The 21,414-nt window shown below is 40.9% G+C and overlaps 1 protein-coding gene across 1 annotated transcript in view; it reads left to right on the forward strand.

Annotated features, from left to right (window-relative positions):
- The first annotated feature begins 2,666 nt into the window (after positions 1 to 2,666).
- Positions 2,667 to 21,414, forward strand: part of LOC148039842 (uncharacterized) — a 96,056-nt gene continuing 77,308 nt past the window's right edge. The window contains exon 1 of the mRNA XM_087665776.1: positions 2,667 to 2,810. The gene's annotated coding sequence lies outside the window, so the exon portion shown is untranslated. The remainder of the gene's footprint in view (positions 2,811 to 21,414) is intronic.

A 21,414-nucleotide genomic window follows, 5' to 3' on the forward strand; every position in this document is an offset into this window, starting at 1 on the left:
AAAGGAATATCCCACAATTCTAGCTATTGAACCCCTTTAGGCTCAAACTTGAAAATTGAAACCGTTGCATAAACCATTCAACCACCATAAAGGAGAGAGAAAGTGAGAGAGGACAAGACTACATAGACGTTAATTGTTTGTAGGTGGGAGGTTCAACATTCTTTCTAAGAATGTATGCCATGCTAATCAAAGCTTTTGATCTTCCACGATATTAGGGTGAAATGGTAATAAAAAATTACATAACATTGACTTGCACTAACCATTAACAAAAATATGGATTCGGCTCTAAAAAGTTTGAGGAGATGCAAACTATTATCTAGGTCCTTGGAGCTTTAGAAGAAAATTTAAGTTGAGTAAAAGATTCTTTTTGCTAAAATACATCATGGTCCTTGTAATAGAGGCATCACTAAGATGTGAAAAAGAGAGGTGTTGCAATTGGTGGTTGGTAATCAAAGTGATTGGTACAATGAATAACAATTATGTACTATCACTATCATCAATAGATTCACACTTTAGATTTAGCCTTTTGTCTCAATAACTTTTTTGCATTAGAAGGCTTGGTCAAATAGATCCTATGTTTCACTTACTACCATTCAATAGTTCAAAGATATGCTACACTTGACAAATTAACAACATAAAAAAGCTTAAAGGGGTTTGATTGATTGAGAGAGAGAGAGAGAGAGAGAGAGAGAGAGAGAGAGAGAGAGCTCTTATTTGACTTTCAACTTATAAGATTGATGAGTAAGTTCTCTTTTGGGTTGCAATTACAATGAAACTCACAAACCTAGGTGCATAGAATGGTTAAGAAAATGTTGAAACAACAATTTTTTTGTTATACGTGCTTAATAGGCTTGTGATCACATAAGTACCTTGAAGTTTCAACAGACATGTACACAGTACTGGAGTGAAAAATCAAAACTACACGTGTTGTTTGGAGTAGGCTCTTGATAGATTGAAGTTATTGTAAAAAGTTGGGTTTATATATTCAGTAAATGTCACATGTACAAATCTTTGCCTTGTCATTAGGGTTGGGATCGCACGAGTATTTTTAAGTTTCAAGGACAGACCAATCAATAGATTGGTCCTAACTAGGGTAAAAAATCAAAATCCTATTATGCTATTTAGAGTAATGATAGGCTTGTGTCCAATAGAAGTTCATATAAGAATGTTTGTCTATACATTCTAGCAAATGTCACATACATGAACCTTCACACTAATAAGTTGAGAATGCCTATTTGTTGTTGAAGAAAATATGTTTCTATGGTTTCCTCTTTTACTCAACTTTATTCTTTAGCCTACCTAAGGTCTACCACAACCTTTTTCTTGTTCATCCATGGGCACCATTTTGTAAGGATCATTATTCTTTCTTGTTGCTTGCTCTAGGTTCCTTTCTCCTTCCCATTTTTCATTCTTTATGCATGGATATTGTTTTATGGCCATTTTCCTTTAATCATGTCTACTTCTAAGGTTGGAAATTGTAGTTTTCTTTTTTTAAATCATGGATATAATTAAGATCATTTTCCTTTCTTTGCAGCCACCTTTAAGAAGTTGTGTTCATGAAATGCATTTTGAGAATCGCTTCAAAATGTCCAATTCAAGATCTTGTAAAATTTAAACCAATGCATTGAATGACATTTTACAAAACATAAGTAAATCGAGTCATGTTATCAATTTATAGCAACTTCCTCTTGGCAAATGTAGAGGTGTTTTTTAAATTTTACAATTTGTTGGTCACTAAAATTGGATTCTTGTTGGATATAGTGCCTCCCAATATTCATTAAAAACCAAGATTTAATGTGAGGTAAATTGCAAACATCTTTTAAAAAAAAAGCTTTGAAGTTTTAAAGAAGAAAGTTTAAACCTTATTCTTATCAAATAGTTTAATTATAAAAATAACAGAAACATGTAATTTGATGGAGAAATTCCTTTCAAAATTTCGAGTTAAAGGTTTTTGCGGATGCTAAATATTTTTCATGGAAGGAGGTGCTCCCATATGGGAAGGTCACATAACCCAAGTTTCTAAGCTCCTTTGCATTTTTATTTAATTAAATTATTTTTGATTTTTTATTTTCATGCAAAAGGAATCATGTAAGGACGTGCAAGGAGTGAAGTTGGAGGGGTGTGTCGAACAAACTGCGTGGGACAAGAACGTACGAGATATGATTCGAATTTAATCTATAAAAATATGCGAAATAAGGTAAAATTAAAAGAAGGCGAAAACTGCATTTTGTATTATGCGGGGGGGATTTGGGGGGGGGGGCGGGCTTGCCGGCAACTTTGGGCTGCCCGTCAAACTTGATCACGTTTAATAATTTGGCCTACAAAAATCCCTCACGCAGAAAACCATAGAAAGACATTATACACAAAGAATGCAGAAATCAGATCTACTAATACTCCATGATCAGAATATATGCACGTAGAATGCTAAAATCCTTAAGACCTTCTCATGATTATGGTTCATAATATAAAGCTACGATATATTTAACTAATGTGTTACTATAAATATGCTAAAATTGTTTTTTCGATTTTTACTTTTGACGAAATTAGGAAATTCATCGCGCCTTAATCCATTATTCTTTCATTGGTTGTGCCGGAAGGTGGTGTAAGAGTTGCTGGTCATCCATACCACCTCCCTCTCCCTCTCCCTCTCCCTCTCCCTCCCTCCCCCCGCCCCTCTCTCTCTCTCTCTCTCTCTCTCTCTCTTTCATTCTGTCTGTCTGTGCTAACCTGCTTCGTTCTCGCCATCAACTCTCCATTGCATCGTCCTTAGAACCAGCTACCACTGCCAGTTGCATGCAAACAACCCGCAGGTGAGCTCATTTTTCAGTTCTATTGCTTCTTTTCTTGCTTTCGAACTTCAATTTGTAGCTTTGGACTCACAATCAATGTGCTAATTGCCGTTTGATCACATTTAGTATTTCCATCTTCTTTCCTGCGTCAATTCGTAGCATTTCACCCGTAATAATATGTGCCTAATTTCCCTTTTGATCACGTTTGACATAGTTTGTAGCATGTTTGTCAAATTTTCAATCTGTTCTTCTCAATCCGTAGCGTTTCAACCATAATCCATGCGTCTAATTTCCATTTAATGACGTTTGAGATAGCTTGTAGCATGTTTTGTAGGATCTACCATCACAGATCAGTTAATGTCCTTGGTCCGAATTCATTCATTATTGCACGGACTGCGCATCAATCGATTTGTTTCCGTCTACGGACATCCATCAGTTTTGATCACAAACACTTGCACTTGAGTTAATCTGACTTTGTGCCGCTTGATCATTGCAAAGTCGCTCGGCAAGCCTTAAAAATATTAGAGTTGGAAAACTCGGCTTTTCCTGTTCGTCAAGTGCTGTGAGGCCCCTGCTCTACTTATCTTTCTGTGTGAAGTCGATTTGTAAAAGGCCTCATGGATAGAGGCCACTGCACCTTATATGTAGTCCTAAGACCCCTAGTAAGCTGTCTTTCGGATGCCCTTAGCTTTGACTCAGTTTCTTTAAACTATTAGCTTCCCTACCAATGACAGTAATGGAAAAATAAGTAACAGAGGATTTCTCTAGAGAGAGCATTGAGGCCACTATCTATACCAGTTTCGTGAACATACATTTTATAGCATGACATCAGAAACAATTTTGAAAGTAAAGGCTTCGAATCTGTGCATTCCTGTATCCCAGAAGTGTTGTAGGCCCTTTTATGAGGGGATGAGTAGTTTTTAAGTCAGCTACCAGCATGATCCACTATCCCATCCTTTGTCTACCCAAACCGTTGAACAACCGCATACGCAATGGTAGTTTTGGGAGACATTTCATGCAATTGGTGTTTTCTTTGGCTAAGATTTTGGCTCTCACTTAACTTTAGAATTGGACTCTGCCTGCCGCCTAACAGCAAACATGTGTGCAAGGATGGGAGGACTTGTTAGAAATGCGGGATCTAGAGCATGGCAATAACCGGAAGCTATGGAGGATGAAGAAATAAGTGTAGACTCATGATGGAAAGGACACTGTTTGTTACACAAGTGAATTAGGTTCCAAGATTGAGACTTGGACTCATAAACACAATCTTGTGTATGTGGACAATGACATTGACACTTCACTGAAAAGAAAAGAGTACTATCATTATATTAAGAAAGGAAGCAAGTACAATGCTTTATAGGAAAGTAGGAAACTGCAGTAGGCACCATTGTGCATATGGGATAAGTTAGCCTGCATATCCTTGACCCTGAGACTCCATACAAAGAGGCTGTTTGAGTGTGATTGCTGATTCTCAACACCCCTCCTCAATCACAACTAGGAAAGGCACAGAGTGTGTAGAGGCTGTAATGAGAACCACCTGCAAAGTGTGGGCATACCACAGACATGGCAAAACACCAGAGGCTGTTGCAGAAAAAGCTAAGTGTGGGTACCATAAACATGGTGGACATCCAGAGGCTGTAACAGGGGCCTCACAAAGTGTACAGGGACTATAATGCCAAGTTACATAAGGAGTTTACAAAGCTTATGGCAGGAAACATTAGGGCAAGGAACATACAAGGCTATTAAAACAGTCTATCAGAATTATGAGAGTACAAGGACTGATGAGTCTTGTCCTTCCGATCCTGGTGGTCTTCATCTTCATCTTCTTCCTTTGCTCCATTTTCTTCTTCTTCTTTGACTGCGACTAGATAGGCCTTTTGGGATCTCTTTCTTGCGTGGCAGAACTTCTCGGTGTGTCCGGTCCTTTTGCAGAAGTCACAAAAGAGCTGATCCTTCTTGCCTTTGTACCTGTTGCCAACATATAATGCATGCTCATCTCTAGAGGTACTTGGTTCTTCTTTAGTTTTTAGCTTCTTTTCTTCTTCTAACAGTGATGCTTGGATATCAACAAGTTCAGGATTTGGCATGTTGATTAGAGTTGTTGATACATTATTATATTCAGGAGGCAAGCTCTTAAGTAGAACACCGATGCAAACATCTTCATCCATTTTAATGTTGATTCCTGCAAGTTGGGTTAGGAGTCCTTCCATGTAATTAAGATGTGTGGCAAGTGATGTGCTGGACTTCATTTCAAGCCTGAAGAATTCAATTAGGAGACCATACTTTGATGATTTAGATTGTGCACCGAACAGGGTGTCAAGTCTTTTCCATGTATCCTGTGAGGTCTCACAGTTATCCACGTGATGGATATAACTGTCATCTAGCTCCAATTTGATAATGGCCTGGGCTGTGTCATCATTCTTTTACCAAGTAGTTGCAAGGTCCGCGTCCCGAGGTTTCTTCTCTTTGCCATTTGTGATGGCCCAGAGACCCTTCTTCATCAGGATGAGCTTGATGCGGGTTTGCCAAGTGTGGAATCCGACTCCTTTGAATCGAGCATTTGGCGAGTCTTTGCCCATGTTAGATTTACGGGAACAGTAGCAAATCAACTTCAGACTTTATTAGATTTGAGCAACAGAAGAATTGATTGAGAGACACAAGTGCTAAAAAGCACTAACTGAGTGTCAATGAATACCAAATCTGCAAAAGTCTTTTACTCCAAGTGATCTTCCCCTTCTTGATTTGATGCTGATGCCTTCAGATCTGAGTGACAGTACTTTAACGAACTTCAGAGAGTATTGCTCAGTGATTAAAATCACTGTTGATAACTTCAGTGAGAGAAACAGTGAAAAATGTCAAGATTTTGAAGCTTTTGGCTATGGTGGAATTAGGGTTTCTGAGACAGGGGCCTGGTTTTTTGTTGATTGCAGGAGCTACAGTGCATCATTTTCAAAACTTTTTACATATCTAGGAAGCTTATGTCATGGGCTACCAAAGCCCCATGGAGATTGTCAACATCGTGGTCAGTATGCAGCGCGCAGGTGCCGCGAACAGAATCGGCGCAGATCTGGACAGCGAGGTCAAATTTGAGCAATGCTGGAGCTGTAGATCATCAATGTTGGTGTTTAAAGTGACAGGGAGCTGCGCCCTGAGCCAAGGAACATTTCTCCAGAAGAAATCGTGTTGAAATTCTGCCTGGTTGAAGAGTTATGGAAGCTCCAAGCAAGGTAGGTCCTGTCTGGCTATGGCAGACACAGAACAGAGATTGGGGATTTTCACAATGCTGAGCTCCAGATGGTCCAACGTCCTGGATTGATGTGATACAGGGAAGCTTTATGAGTTGAGGAATACTTTTCCAGAAGGAAGTTCCAAGAGATTTGACCTGTGGAGTGAGATATAAGCAGTTCAATCTGACAGGGTGCTGCTGGCTATGGCTGCCATGGAAGCTTCAGTGAGAGTAGAGTTGAGAAAAGAAGTCATACACTGACACTGAGCTGGATGGAGGTTCAGAAGAATCAAGAGAGGCTGGAGAAGCAATGCCATGCCCAACTAGGCTCTGGTACCATGTTAGAAATGCGGGATCTAGAGCATGGCAATAACCGGAAGCTATGGAGGATGAAGAAATAAGTGTAGACTCATGATGGAAAGGACACTGTTTGTTACACAAGTGAATTAGGTTCCAAGATTGAGACTTGGACTCATAAACACAATCTTGTGTATGTGGACAATGACATTGACACTTCACTGAAAAGAAAAGAGTACTATCATTATATTAAGAAAGGAAGCAAGTACAATGCTTTATAGGAAAGTAGGAAACTGCAGTAGGCACCATTGTGCATATGGGATAAGTTAGCCTGCATATCCTTGACCCTGAGACTCCATACAAAGAGGCTGTTTGAGTGTGATTGCTGATTCTCAACAGGACTAAGGCTGCTGCTTGCGACTGTGATGTAGCCAATCTACCCACATCTCCACAAGTATGGATGCTAATTTCTACTCACATAAACCCCTTCTCTCTCCTTCTCATCTGTTACCCCATGTGGGCTTGGTGTCTAATGCTTCTGTGTGGGCTTGGTGCCTAGCGGGGGAGTCCCAACAGCTTACACTCTTGTGTTGGACTTCTGATGGTGAACATTCCAGTGGATTATATGACAGACACCTTGGGTTTGAGCCTATCATATCCCTCTTGGTGTTAAAGACTACTTGTGGTAAGATGTTGTGAGAACGTGCAAATCAACAGAAAGGAGAAAACACAAAGCATAAACTATGAGAGAACAGCACAAAACTCAAAGAATGAGTGATGAATGGGCAATGGAATCCAAAAGAGAAGCATGAGATGTACAATACAGTACCACATAGGTACCAGCATGTGTGATGACCAGTAGTGCTTCTAGTCTCCTTGTCTCTAGATGGATGACATCCGATAGAATGAGGAAGATGAGTGATGTTCTATGTAGGCCTCAGGATCACACCCTATGCAAAAGGTCAGCCCAAAGTGAGCTGCCTAGCTTTCCATATAGGCACCCGGATAGTGTTCTAATAAAGTTCCCTAAAACCCATGAAATGTACACATTGAGATTCTTTAATGCTAAGCTACGAAAATAAGGCTAAACTAAAGGAAGAACAAAATGTAGTGGAAGAAAAAATGAGTGAGGGAGTAAATGCAGTGGAAGATAAATAAATTCGTAAAGGTGCTTAGCCAGAACAGGATATAAAGATATGCTCCATAAACAGAAACCAAGCAAGGCAATGAGTTGATGAAGAAAGTGGTGGGGGGGAATGGGTAAGGGTAAGGATGAAGTAATGGTAGAAGTATGTGCTATGTGCTCCCATAATACTTTGCCATAGTAGATTGTCATATGGGATGTCTTCGTGAATATGGTGGATCCAAGGTCAACCACTCCGTGATGAAGTAAAAGGAAACTATGCACAAATGCAAGGACTTTTCATCTCTAAATGAGTACCTGCAAATATAGGTTTTCCCCTCATCTGAAGCACTTTGTTTATAGAAACAAATGCCAATGCATGATTTTATGCAAGCAGTAATGCAAGGTGTTATACTCAAATAGAATGCTATGCAAAGTGGAATGGTGCCACTTGGATAGTGGTCTTACATGGAGTTCACTCGTGCAAGTGTCTTTTTACAGGTATGATCATCAAGACACATATGCATACTAATACAAAACATCTATGACAAAAGTAATAAGAGACCAAAATCCTATAACCCTCAAGAGAAGGAGCCAACCCCTCTCACCACTTAACGGGGGAAGGGAAAGCTATGGGAATCTTGAAATCAGCCTTCCTTTTTGGAGAGGGTGGTAATTCCTTGATTAAGCACTTAATTACAGCAATTAGCAAATAAACATAAATTGAATTGCACAATTTACCTTAATAATCTTGAACAATAGACACCCAGTTGGCCCCAAAACTGGCGCCCCTTTCGGTATTTCTTTAAATTCAATTGCTAATGGATTGAGTACAAGTTGAGATTCCACAATCTCCTTTGCTAATCGAAAAGCCCATTTTTGTACATACAATCAACAAGCAATTTGGGCCAATTGCCCCTTGATTTTTCCCTAGAAATTGCACAAATAGAACTACTAACTGGCCAAATCTTACCTCAATTCACAATGGATGACCTGGCATCTGAAATCCCTAACAATTTTAGGAATTTCAAGTACTGATTTCAGTGTGCGTTGCCTTCTCCTATTGGCATGGGTCCCAAGGTGACTGCTTAACCCTAATTTCTGCAAAAATTTAGGGTTTACAACAAAGATCTCTTTGTTGTTCACCAAATTTGGCTGCTAAACCCTAATTTCTGTAAAAATTTAGGGTTTACAACAGAGATCTCTCTGTTGTGCACCAAATTTGGTTGAGATTTGCTCAAAATACTTGGGAAATGCTACGATCTCTTGAGAATGGGTTGGAGAAGGTGAGAGAAAGCCAAGATGAGAGAGAAATTTGATTTTCTTCGCGAAAAAACCCTAGATTCTGCCTGTTGCCTGCTCTAGTCTGCATATTAATTAATGCTAGTCCCTATGTCACCACTGACACTTATTGGCTAAATAACTGTCCTAGGGTCAAAACTAACACCAGCCCCCCCAAAGCCCAACTGACATAACTGATCACAACTTTTGCCTTTGACACCGTTGCATCCTCAAGATCCTTGGCCTGTTACCATGAAATAACTACCAGGTGCATCACATGTGCTAAACAACCTTGTACATTTGATTAATAACTTAGTCAAATGTTATCAACAAGAATAAAGCATCTCAAAATTTGATGTCCCTGTGATAGATCCCCTCTCTTGATTGTGCTAATGTCCAAGGGGAGGGAATACCAAGTTTGATCCGAGAAAGAAGATAGCAAAGGACCGGGTGGTTGATTGGTTTAGTCAAGGTGTTGGTGAAGTTACTCGATGATAGATGATACCTAGCTTTACATGCTCTTTGATATGCTTTGTCTTTGGGTTAATAATGTTGGTGCTAAAATTGCTTTTGCACTTGGCTATCATGTGATACATCGGTGTGAGAATGGAACATGGAAACTAAATCTCTACCAACAAGCCTCTCAAGAAGATGGCCTTAGTGGTACCATTATGGAGAGCTTGATATTGGGGCATGGTAGAAGATTCAACAAATATATCTTGTTCATGGCTCGACCAAATGGCCCAAGGAGAACATGTAGACACCATGGAAACATTGGGGTTTGGGCAAGCCTGTTGAGAGTTTGGCAATTACTCCCATTTGTGTGCCTCTTTGTATGGAGTTGTAAGGCAAGAGACATGTAACCACTCTTGAATCCCATATGCACAGTGGGGCAAAATGCTACTATCCAACTACCATAAAACATTGTACTTGGCTATCACTTTTAGTGAGTTGAATGCAATATATCTTGATGCTTTCTTCTTTCAGTTAGTGTCATTGTCATTGTCAGTCTCTTACACAAGATTTTGTTTATGAGTCCAAGCTTCCATCTTGGAACCTAATTCACTTATGTAACAATTAGTCCATTGCCTATGTCATTATAAGTCTTGTATTCATATTCCAACCTCCATAGCTCCTGCCATACTCTAGATTCCTCTTTCTAACATGGTATCAGGGCTCAGCTGAGTATGGCTTAGCTCTTCTCTTTGCTCCTCTAGTCCCTCTCTATCTCTGGTCAAATCAATACTTGCTCAAGATCTCATCTTCCACTTCTATCTTCAATTTACCTTCAAGTTTGCCATAGCCAAATTGCACCTGCCTTGCTTTGAGCTCTTAGATCTCTTCAACCAGGTAAGATCTTGACAAGCTTCCTTTTGGAAACTTCTCTCCCTGCTTATTGAGCTCCTCTTTGTCACCTGAGAGCTTGACATTGCTCACCACATAGCCCAACATTGCTCAAATTCGAAGTCGTTGTTTGAACTGCGCCAAATTCTGTTCATATTGTCGATTCTCGTTTTGTGCAGCGTGATGTTGTCCAGGACCATAGGGCGTTGCAAGCTCCATACCTAAGCTATCTCCCACTAAAATGATTTCTCAAATGATCCACTGTACAAGCTGCCCCAACCAAAAAATCAGACCCCTGTTTTGAAAACCCTAATCTGCCATAGCCATGTACTCTTCAAGCTCTTTTCCACTTCATTTATCCTGTAGTTTTCAGTCAACTAAAGCCGCCTTTACTCAAATCTGAAGTTTCCAGCAAGGATAAACCTTCAAGAAGAAGATTTGGAGCAGTCCTGAAGATCAAGCCACCCACTTGAATTCAAGTAGTCTACTTGAAGATCGAGAAGACCACCTGAAATCAGGAAACATCAATCCTGAAATCAAGCTAGTATCTTTTGATACTATTTAGCTTGTGTCTCTTGACACAGTCAAAGATAGCTTATTTCTGAGAATCTTGGTGCTGATTTGCTGCTGTTCCAACCACTCCAGCATGGGCAAAGACTCTCTGATATGTCACTTCAAAGGAGTCAGATTTCATACCTTGCAGACCTGCATAAAGCTTGTCCTGATGAAGAAGGGCCTATAGGCCATTACCAATGGACAAGAGAAGAAGCCGCGGGATGCTGCCCTTGCAACAATGTGGCAGAAAAATGATGACAAGGCTCAAGCCATCATAAAGCTTGAGTTGGATGACAGCTACATTCATCATGTGGATGCCTGTGACACATCCCATGACACCTGGGATAGATTGGACACATTGTTTGGTGCCCAATCAAAGTCTTCTAAGTATGGATTGCTAATTGAATTATTTAGACTAGACATGAAGCCTAATACATCCCTGGCATCTCATTTGAACTACATGGAAAGTCATCTAACCTAGCTTGCAAGAATAAATCTGAAAATGAATGAAGATATATGTATTGGTGTCTTGTTAAAAAGTTTACCTCTAGATTATGATAATGTCTCAACCACCTTAATCAACAAGCCAAACCCTAAATTGGTTGACATTAAGGCCTCCTTGTTAGAAAAAGAAAAGAAGATTAAAGGAAAAGAAGAAATTGCAAAAGATGGACAACTGTTGTATGTCAGTAATAGGAACAAAGGCAAAAGGGACGAGCTAATTTGTGACTTCTACAAAAAGATTGGACATACTGAGAAGTTCTGTCAGGCCAAAAGGAGGTCTTAGAAGGCCTATCTTGTAGCAGTGAAAGAAGAAAAAGACCATGGAGCAAAAGAAGAAGAAGAAGAAGAAGGAGAAGACGACGAGGAGTAGGGAACAGAAGGACAAGCCTCACTAGTCCTTCTATTCCCAATTTTCTGATAGAATTTTTTGAAGGATTGTATGTACTTGCCTCCAATGCTCCTTTCATAAGCCATGAAAAACTCCTCATGTAACCTATGCATAACAGCCCCTACACAGTTATTGAGGCCTTGTAACAGCCCTTAGATGTTAGCTATGTTTTTGGTACCCACACTTAGCCTTTTCTGTGATAGCCTCTAGACGATTACCATGTTTATGGCATAACCACACTTAACAAGGTTCTACTCATGACAGCCTTTGTATACTTAGTGCCTTTTCACGATTGTGATTGAGGAGGAGTATTGCGGGTACTACCTTACCTCCATTGAGGCGGTTACCCGAACTGATAGTGGGGTTGAGCAATGGGGCATTTCTTAGGTTGTGCACCTTTGACCTTTGAGTGATTCTCATTGTCAAAATGGCCAATCTTATGATAGTGTTGGCAATACCTATTTTTCTTTGGTACATTCTATCATTTCTATTTAAGTGACACTTTTCTTCTTGATTTTCGTCTTTGTTTTTGTTCTTGCATTTTCCTTGCTTTCCCTTCTAAGAGGTGGAAACAAGGGCCCTCTCTTATGGATGGAAGAGGAACTCCCTTATGGTCCATGGACTTGGTCAAATAGTTGTGCATAATGTTGGCACTGAAACTCCATAGAAAGTATGCATGGTTGGTTATGAATCACTTGTTGTATGAAGTTGAAATATTTTGGGGACCATTTGTTAGGGGAAATTTTACTAGCCATAAGGGAACTTAGGAAGTGCAGTAGTGGCACACTTGGTGAAAAATTACCAATGGTGATTTAACTTGATCTTAAAGGTTATCTTGGTTTGTGATTTTGAACTTACATGCCACATGCATTTAGGCATTTATGTTTGGAAAAATGCATATAGTACATTAGTGCATAATGGGATGTATACTCCACAAATATGAAGTGGTAGAAAGGAAGAGTAGGACTTGAAGCTCATAGTCAAGTTTGATACCATGGGTTCTATCCTGCAGGTCCTATCTTGATCCGCACAGCAATGAGTTAAGTGTTCCCACCACTTAGATGCTAGGTCAAAGTGTCACAATTGAGAGTGGAATTCAAGTCATACACCTTGCATCAGCTCAATAATGGCTGAAGCATTGCGTGCTTTCCAAGAGCAAAAAACCTTAGGGGGAGCCCAATGGGGTCTGACTAGGGGGTTCCTACCCCTGAACAAGGATTAGGAGCATACACTAACATTGCTCCTAGAGGTCCTTAAGTTAGAGACATCTTATGGCCTTGGTAGGACAGCTCTAACCCCTTGGCTCTCTTTCACCACTTTACATTTTACGGCACATAAAGGGAATGACACCCTAGGCTTGCCTCAGAGACCTATCACCTTTGAATTCACTACACAACATAACCACCCCTTCATCAATTATGTCCCATAAGCATGAGACTTATCAAGGAAGCCCCACTTGCCTAGTGTTAAACTCAAGTCTGAATTGCACACTTAACCCACCTACCTTGCACAAAAAGATACACCCCAAGGAGAACATTTTTGTTAGATATTCTCAAGACCCATCAATGATGATGACATCCATTGTATACTTTTCTCCAGGGTATAGATGGGATCATTTGGATGATATGCTGAAGTAGGAGTGTAGGAGTAGTAGTGCATGATGTACTCATTGGAGGTCCACATGTCTCTTATTGAAGATTTTTTGCTCTCAACTTGATGACTTCAACATATTCTTTACCCCTTGGACCTCTACCCATGGTCACTCAGACACACAAATATCCATGTTTTGCTTATGGCACACCTCTATGCACTCCTTGGGCTACTCTAGTGCAGGGGTACCATTCCATGCTTATAGTGCACCCATTCATCCTCTTTGGGCTACTCATACTCTAATCATACGTATGCCTAATCAGCCTAGTCACACATTTGGATCCACTATGTATACCTCACTGATGCATGGTGGGAACTTTGGAGCAATTTTCTAAGTGTACTGGAGTCCCCATCCCTACCCTCCCTATTCATCACTCAACACTTGTATGTATCATTTTGGTAGGATGACCTAAAAGGTTAGGAGCATAGGAATAGTTTCTAGTCTCTCTGAGCTTCCATGGAAATAGGTATCCACACTGAAGAAGTTAGCTCTCGAGGAGATTGTTGAAACCAACCTTTCTCCATGGATACCATGATAGATTAAGCACTAATTACAACAAGCATAAAATTCACGTAAACTGAAAAATGCAGACTTTACCACTTTAATCTTGGATATTGGATATCCTATTGCTCCCAAAATTGGCGCCCCTTGCGGTATTTCTCTAACTTTTATTGCAAATGGATAGAGTACAACTGAGATCCTCTAACCTCCTCTGGTAATGCAAGTGCCTTTTGCTGTCAAAACTAACCAGCAAGTGTCACGGGGACGTGAAATTTTGAGATGCTTTAATCTTGCTAGTAACATTTGATTAAGTTACTGATCAAATGTGCTAGGTTGTTTAGCACATGTGATGCACATGGTAGTTATTTCATGGGAATGGGCCAAGGACCCCGAGGATGCAGTGGGTGTTAAAGGCAAAAGTTGTGTTAAGTTATGCCAACTGGGTTTTGGTGTTCAGTTGGTGCCAGGTTAGACCCTAGGACAATTGTTTGGCCATTAAGTGTCAGTGGTGACACTAGGGACTAGCATTAATTAATTAATTAATGCTAGTCTAAGGGTCAACAGAGGTTGGGAACCGCTCCAAGTTGCAAATGGCCTAGCCAATTTCATTTCAGATGGGCATGTTTAATTTTGGGCAGGGTCACAAGGGCTTAAATTAATTTTCAGAATTAATTAATTTTGAAAAATTAATTTAATGACTGAAAATGCATTAGGAAGGCTGCCACTTGGCAAAACTTTCCCAACTAGGGAGAAGGCTGTTGGAGGGTGGTGGAAGTTGAACGGCAGCCATTTGGAGCTAGGTGGAGGGAGAGGAGGTGATCAGATTTGGCTCTGAGAGGCGATGATGACTGATCGCGCGCCGCGACAGGACAGGGGGCAGCAGGTTTTCTCTTCCGCCTCAAGAGAGGCGGTGGTAGGAGAGGAGGGCTCCCCAGTTGAGCTGGTGTTTTACCGTCCTTTTGAAGCTGTTGGTGCCATCAGATTTGTCATCAGAGCTACGAATCAGAAGATACATTTCAGCTGATTTTCTCTCTTTCTACAGCATTCTCTCATCTCCTCCAGTTTATGCTCAAGTATTCTCAGCAATTTTCAGCCATGGGTAGCAGAGTACAGCCAAATTTGGTGGACAGTAGAGAGTTTACTGCTGTAAACCCTAAATTACAGCACTAATTAGGGTTTAGCAGCCACCTTGGGACCCGTGCCATCAGTCAAAGGCATTGTACATTGAAATCAGCACCGGAAATTCGTGGAATTGTGAGGATTTCAGATGCTAGCCCATCTATTGTGAATTTGGGGCAGCATTTGATCAGTTGGGGTTCCATTAGAGCAAGTGCTGGGTGAAAATCAAGGGGCAATTTGCCCGAATGCTTTTCTGATTATTGGAACAGCAAGGGGCTTTTGAATCAGCCAAGGAGATTGTGAAATCTCGGCTTGTAATTTATCCATCAGCAATTGAAATTAAAGAAATACTGAAAGGGGCGCTAGTTTTGGGGCCAACAGGGTGTCCACTGTCCAAGTTTATCAAGGTAAAGTGAGCATTTCAATTTATGTTCATTTGCTAATTGCTGTAATTAAGTGCTTAATAAGGTTAAACCACCCTATCCGAGAAGGAAGACTGGTTTCATGGTTCCATTGCCGGGATAATCACTCAATCTCTTGATTTGGTGAGCCCGAGGCACTTGATTGCAAGCCAAAGCTTTGTGCTAGTGCTGATTTTTGTGCTCAGTTGAGAAATTACAGCAACATGTCTTCATATAGTGAGATGGAATCAAGCAGTGATGATGCCTCTCAGTATGGACGTTCTCATGGGAATGAAGGAAATGCAATGCCTAATCTTGGACAAGGCTCTCATGATGGAAAACAAGCTGAAAATGTTGTTGTTGGGCAAGATGCAGGGCCTTCAAGCCGTCATGAGGTAGATGGCCAGCAAAGTGAAGAGGAATTTGATGACCAGTTCAAGAATCGGATGAGGACAGCAGCAAATCTCTTTGCTGAATTGGCAAAGGATCCTCAGTTCACTCGATTTTTGAATGCTCCGAAGAAGGACAACAAGGGCAAGAAGAAGAAGTCAACTTCTACACCTTGGGGACAGCAAGATGCACGGAAGGTAGTACCAAATCCTTCACTTGAAGCTCCTAAAGAGGCCAATGAAGCTAAACAGTTGGTACCTATGGGGCAAGGAATGCGAATGCAAGGCCATTATGGAAGTGCCAATCCAATGGATTTTGGACAGCCGGGCATGCATGCTATGATGGGTTAGCCAAGATACTTTGGTGGTAGCACGATTTTTCATGCAATGGTTGGCCAAGGGCAGCATACAGGAATGTATGGCACAAATCCCTATGGTATGCAGTAGCCTATGCATGGTGTGCAAGACCCATTGTTTTTAGGTATGGGTGGAAATGTGCAAAACCTTATGTATGGTAGCATTGGCTTGATGCATGGGGCACAAAGTGGAATGTTTGGCAATGCATCTGCACCTCCGAATGCTTACGGGGCTCAAGGAATGACTGCTGGTCATGCAAATGCTTCATTTGGGCTTGGTCATGATGTAAATACAGCAAATGCACCCTTTTTACAGCAGCCAGTGTATGACAACTTGACTCCCAAAGGGGAAGCAAAAGACTATGATGAGGGTGGAAAAGCAGTGAAGTTTGAGTCCTTCAGTGGTGCACAAGATAGGCTGAAAGCTTTGACCTTCATTCAGCAGTTTGATGTAGCCTATTCAGGGGGAAACTTCACCGAATCCTCTAAGATTCGAAAGGCAGTCATTTTCTTGAAGGGGAATGCATTGCAGTGGTGGTCCATGCTCTTGATGCAAGGTAGAGCACCGTCAACATGGGTACAATTCAAGCAAATGTTTGCATTGAATTGGTTGACTAGTACCTTTGAGGTGGACATCATGATAGCTTGGAACAAGCTTGATGCTAAGGAATGCAAGAATTTAGAGCAATACAATAAGAAGTTTTGGGATGCATTGCTGCCCGCTACTTCTTATCGTGCCGTACCCCTTCATGAGCAAGTGGAAAAATATGTATGTGGGCTGCCCAAAGGAATCAGGGTTTTTTGCATAAAATCCATTGTGTCTAGCATGTCTCAGCTCATAGAGACTGCTGCTACAGCCGATGCTTTGCTGCGTGAAAGGATTCGGGCTTCCAAGAGAGTGGGGAGAAGCCGAATAAAAAGTTGTTTAAGGCTGAGAAAAGGGGCATATCTGAAAACCAGCTTGAAAAGAGGCCAAAGCAGCAAAGAAAGGGCTCGAAAACATTGGCACAACGTAGGGAATTGATCGCTGCAAATAAATGCTTTATTTGTGAACAGGAGGGTCATATTGCAAAGAACTGTCCCAATAGGCAGCAAGCTGCAAAATCAGAAAATCAGGGAGATCCTAAGGGTAAAAGGCCCAAAAAAACAGTGGGATTGGTGCTTGATGTTGTTAGTGATCAACCCAATGATGATGCTACTGAGTTGTGCAGAGCATGGGGCAAAATTAGGGATCAGCATGCATTGATCTTTTTTGATAATGGTGCACGAGCCAACTTCATCTCTACTGACATGGCAGCCCGTCTAGGCATCAAAGAGGATGAGATGGGAGCCATGGGGGAAGTTGGAATGGCATGTAAGGGTCATGCAGAACCTGTCACACCACTCATTGGAAAGCTTCGGTTGCATATACAGGGATATGTGGACAGCGAAGAGTTTTACATTGCTCCACTTGAGGGTTGTGATGTGTTGCTTGGTATGCCATGGCGCTACCGTATGCATGCAGTGATTGATTTATATGTAAAAGAGATCACTATTCAACATAAAGGAAAGACACTCACACTTGATGTAAAGTTGAAAGGGGAATCTGTCCCTGTTGTATCTGCAGCTACTATTTCTAAAGTAATGAAAAATCATCTTTCAGCATATTTAGTTTTTGCTAAGGATAAGGATGACAGTGAGATTGTTGGGAATATGTCTAAATTAGAGAAGGATCGCATGTCATTTCTGAAAATGTATGCTGATTGCTTCTCTCAGTCACTTCGAGGGCAACTACCACCTGAAAGACCTGAAGATCATGGCATAGACCTTATCCCTAGAAGTAGCCCTCCTAATAAACCACCCTATAGAGTCAATGCAGCCCAACAAGAGGAGATTATGAGTTAGGTAAATGAGTTGTTAGAAAAAGTGCTGATTCACCCAACTCATCTCCTTTCTGTTCTCCAGTGCTTTTGGTGCAGAAAAAGGATGGTTCATAGCGTATATGCATTGACTATCGTGCTCTGAACAAGATCACGATAAAGAACCGCTTTCCGATCCCTCGGATCGATGATGTTATGGATAGATTGCAGGGGGCAACAATATTCAGCCGCATAGATTTGAAAAGTGGGTATCATTAGATATGCATTAGACCGTAGGGTGTGCCTAAGACAGCTTTTAGGACATCTTTTGGGTTATATGAATTTCTTGTCATGCCTTTTGGACTTACGAATGCTCCTGCCACTTTTAATCGGATGATGGATCGCATCTTTCGGCCACATAGAGCATTTGTGGGTACTTTCTTTGATGACATGATTGTCTATTCAAAGAATGAGACGGAGCATAGAAAGCACTTGGACATTGTTTTCAATGAGCTACGTAAGCATAGGCTGGTTATCAATGACAAGAAGAGTGAATTCTTTTTGCATGAAATCCACTTCTTGGGACATATTGTATCGGTTGATGGTATTCGTATGGACCCTGCTAAGGTTGAAGCAATACGTTCATGGCCAGCTTTGAAAAATGTTCATGAGATCCGCAGCTTCTTGGGTTTATGTTCTTACTATAGGAAGTATGTACACGGGTTTGCTGAAATTGCATCTCCATTGCATGCTTTGCAAAAGAAAGATGTGCCATTTAGATAGACAATAGTGGAAATTTCAGCATTTGAAAAGTTAAAGGAAAAGATGACTTCAGATCCTGTGCTTGTGTTGCCTGATCTAAGGAAGTCATTTGTGGTTCAGTGTGATGCATGTGGTAGCAGCATTGGGGCTGTCCTTATGCAAGATGGCCGAGTTGTGGCTTATGAGAGCTGAATTTTTCACGGTGCAGAGAGGAATTTACAAGTTTATGAGAAAGAGCTCTTGGCTGTAATTTATGCACTGTCTACGTGGAAACATTATTTGTTAGGGGCTGATTTTACAGTGCAAACAGACCATCAGACTTAGAGGTACTTTCTGATGCAAACAAAGTTGTCAGAGAAGCATATGAGATGGGCAAATTTTCTCTCTATGTTTCATTTTCAGATTGTACACATTGATGGTAAAAAGAATGTTGTGGCTGATGCATTGTCACGTAAGCCACAAATTTTAGCCGTCACTATGGTTTATCACACTGAGTTGGATGCCATGAAAGAGCAATATGCTGCTGATTCGAACTTTGCTAATGTTTATGATCAGCTTTGCAATGGCCAAAGGCATGATCATTTTATGCTAAGAGATGGATTTCTGTTGATGCATGGATGACTGTGTGTTACAAAGCAGTTGAGGCCTAGAGTGATCATTGAAAGTCATGCTCCTCCGTATGCAGGACACAGAGGTATTGATGCCATAGTCAAGGCAGTGGAGCATTTCTTTTATTGGCCAGTTTTGAGGCATGATATAGAGCAGTTTGTTAGGGCATGCATCATATGTCAAAAGGTAAAGCATGATAGGCAAAAGATGCCGGGCTTGTTGCAGCCCTTGCCTATTCCAAATAGGCCCTGGCAGAGCATTGCTATGGACTTTATCTTTGAGCTTCCTAGGACACCTACAGGGAATGATGGAATATTGACTATTATTTGTAGGTTTAGCAAATAAGCCCATTTCATTCCGGTGAGGAAGAAGATAAAGGCTGATCATATGGCACGATTATTTATGCAATACATTTTCAAGTATCATGGTATGCCTGAGTTGATCATCAATGATCGAGACTCTCGGATGACCAGTCTATTCTGGAAGGGGTTGTTTGAAAATATGGATACCACGCTGAAGTTCTCATCATCCTTCCATCCACAGACAGATGGTCAGTCTGAGGAAGCAAATTCCATAGTGTTGGATCTTTTGAGGTGCTATGTTTCAGACCACAAGACACAGTGGGAGCAGTATTTTCCATTGGTTGAGTTTACATACAATAATATGGTGCATAGTTCCGTTGGCAAGGCTCCATTTGAGGTGGTTGAGGATGGCAAGAAGGTTCCACCTATTTTGCACACTAAGGATAAGATTTTTGAGGCTGATCGCTTTGTGGAAGGCTTGGATGCAGCCTATGCAAAGATAAAGTATGCACTTCAGAGGTCACAGGACAAGCAAAAGCGGACAGCTGATCGCCATAGACGTGTTTTGCAGTTTGCAGAGGGCGATTATGTATTGCTGCGTTTCGAAAAGGCAAGGCTGAAAAAGATGAAGGGAAGAGAGAGATTGTATCCGAAGTTAAGCATGAGATACTATGGGCCCTTTCAAGTGTTGGAAAAGGTGAGCGATGTTGCATATCAACTGAAATTACCTCCACATTGGCGGATACACAATGCCTTTCATGTCAGTTTGTTGAGACCTTTTCATGGTGATGTGCCAGAAGATGTATCTGTTGAAATTCAGCCAGAGATTGAGGAACTAGATGAGATTTTGGTACCTGAGCAGATTTTGGCACATAAGGAAAGGAAGGTCAGAGGTAAAGTTTCCAGAAGATATTTGGTGAAGTTTCAAAATTATTCACTAATGGATGCAAAATGGATGGAAGAGGATGACTTGGTAGACCATCCTCAGTTGTTGCAACTTTATCTCGATGCCTTTCAGTTAGAGCCGACTTTGGATCGGGCTTACTCAGGTTCAGCAAAGCGGGCGTTCGGAGCATTGCCTGATGCTCAAGGGGGAGGTAGCACTTCCACTCCACCGGTTTTGGACAGCTCTCGTATGTAGTGGATCTCGGATGTATTTAGCATGCATCCAAGGTACTGTGCTGATAGTATGTCTGCCATGAGGTCACTACTCGGTGTACTAGTCACTGTGAGATACATGTATATGAGTATGGTTGTCATGGCGGCTCTGAGACTATACTTATGCATGAGTTTTTGGACTAGTTTGACATGAGTTTTTGCCTCAATTTTGAGATCAATTTCTGATTATTTTCAGCTCAGTTTTTGATCAGTTTGAGAACTGTTTATGATCACTTTGGGATCAGTTTTGCATCAGCTTTTGCATAAGTTTTTGATAAGTTTTTTTTTACCATCAGCTTGTGATCAGTTTGGAGTCACATTTGCAGCCATTTGTGATCAGTTCTCATATCAGTCCATGATCAGTTTATGATCAGGTCATGCTCAGTTTTTAATGGTTTACAGCTGATTCCATGGACAGCACATGTAAACGAATGTCATTGAAAGTTTCAGCCATGGTTCATGCTGAGAATATGCTTTACTGTGGTTTTGAAGTCACAACGGTTGAGAAACATGAGTTATGGATGCATCCAATGGTTTCTAGCAATAGTTTTGGACTGTTTTTCAGTTTTCTATTATGTTTTGCTGGCTGGAAAATTTCAATAAGTTTTGCGCATATGCAACGGTTTGACAACAGTGGCCAATGTTGTGGTGATTGTCATGCCAAATTGAAATTCCAGTGCAATATACTTTTGCTTTGGCCCAATGCAGTGCAATCGAGGACGATTACAAGGTTTTCAAGGGGACGTGAAATTTTGAGATGCTTTAATCTTCCTAGTAACATTTGATTAAGTTACTAATCAAATGTGTAAGGTTGTTTAGCA

The sequence above is a fragment of the Lygodium microphyllum genome, chromosome 2 (genome assembly GCF_053477565.2).
Source record: "Lygodium microphyllum isolate KBCC chromosome 2, Lygodium_microphyllum_v1.1.10, whole genome shotgun sequence".
NCBI classification, from domain to species: Eukaryota; Viridiplantae; Streptophyta; class Polypodiopsida; order Schizaeales; family Lygodiaceae; genus Lygodium; species Lygodium microphyllum.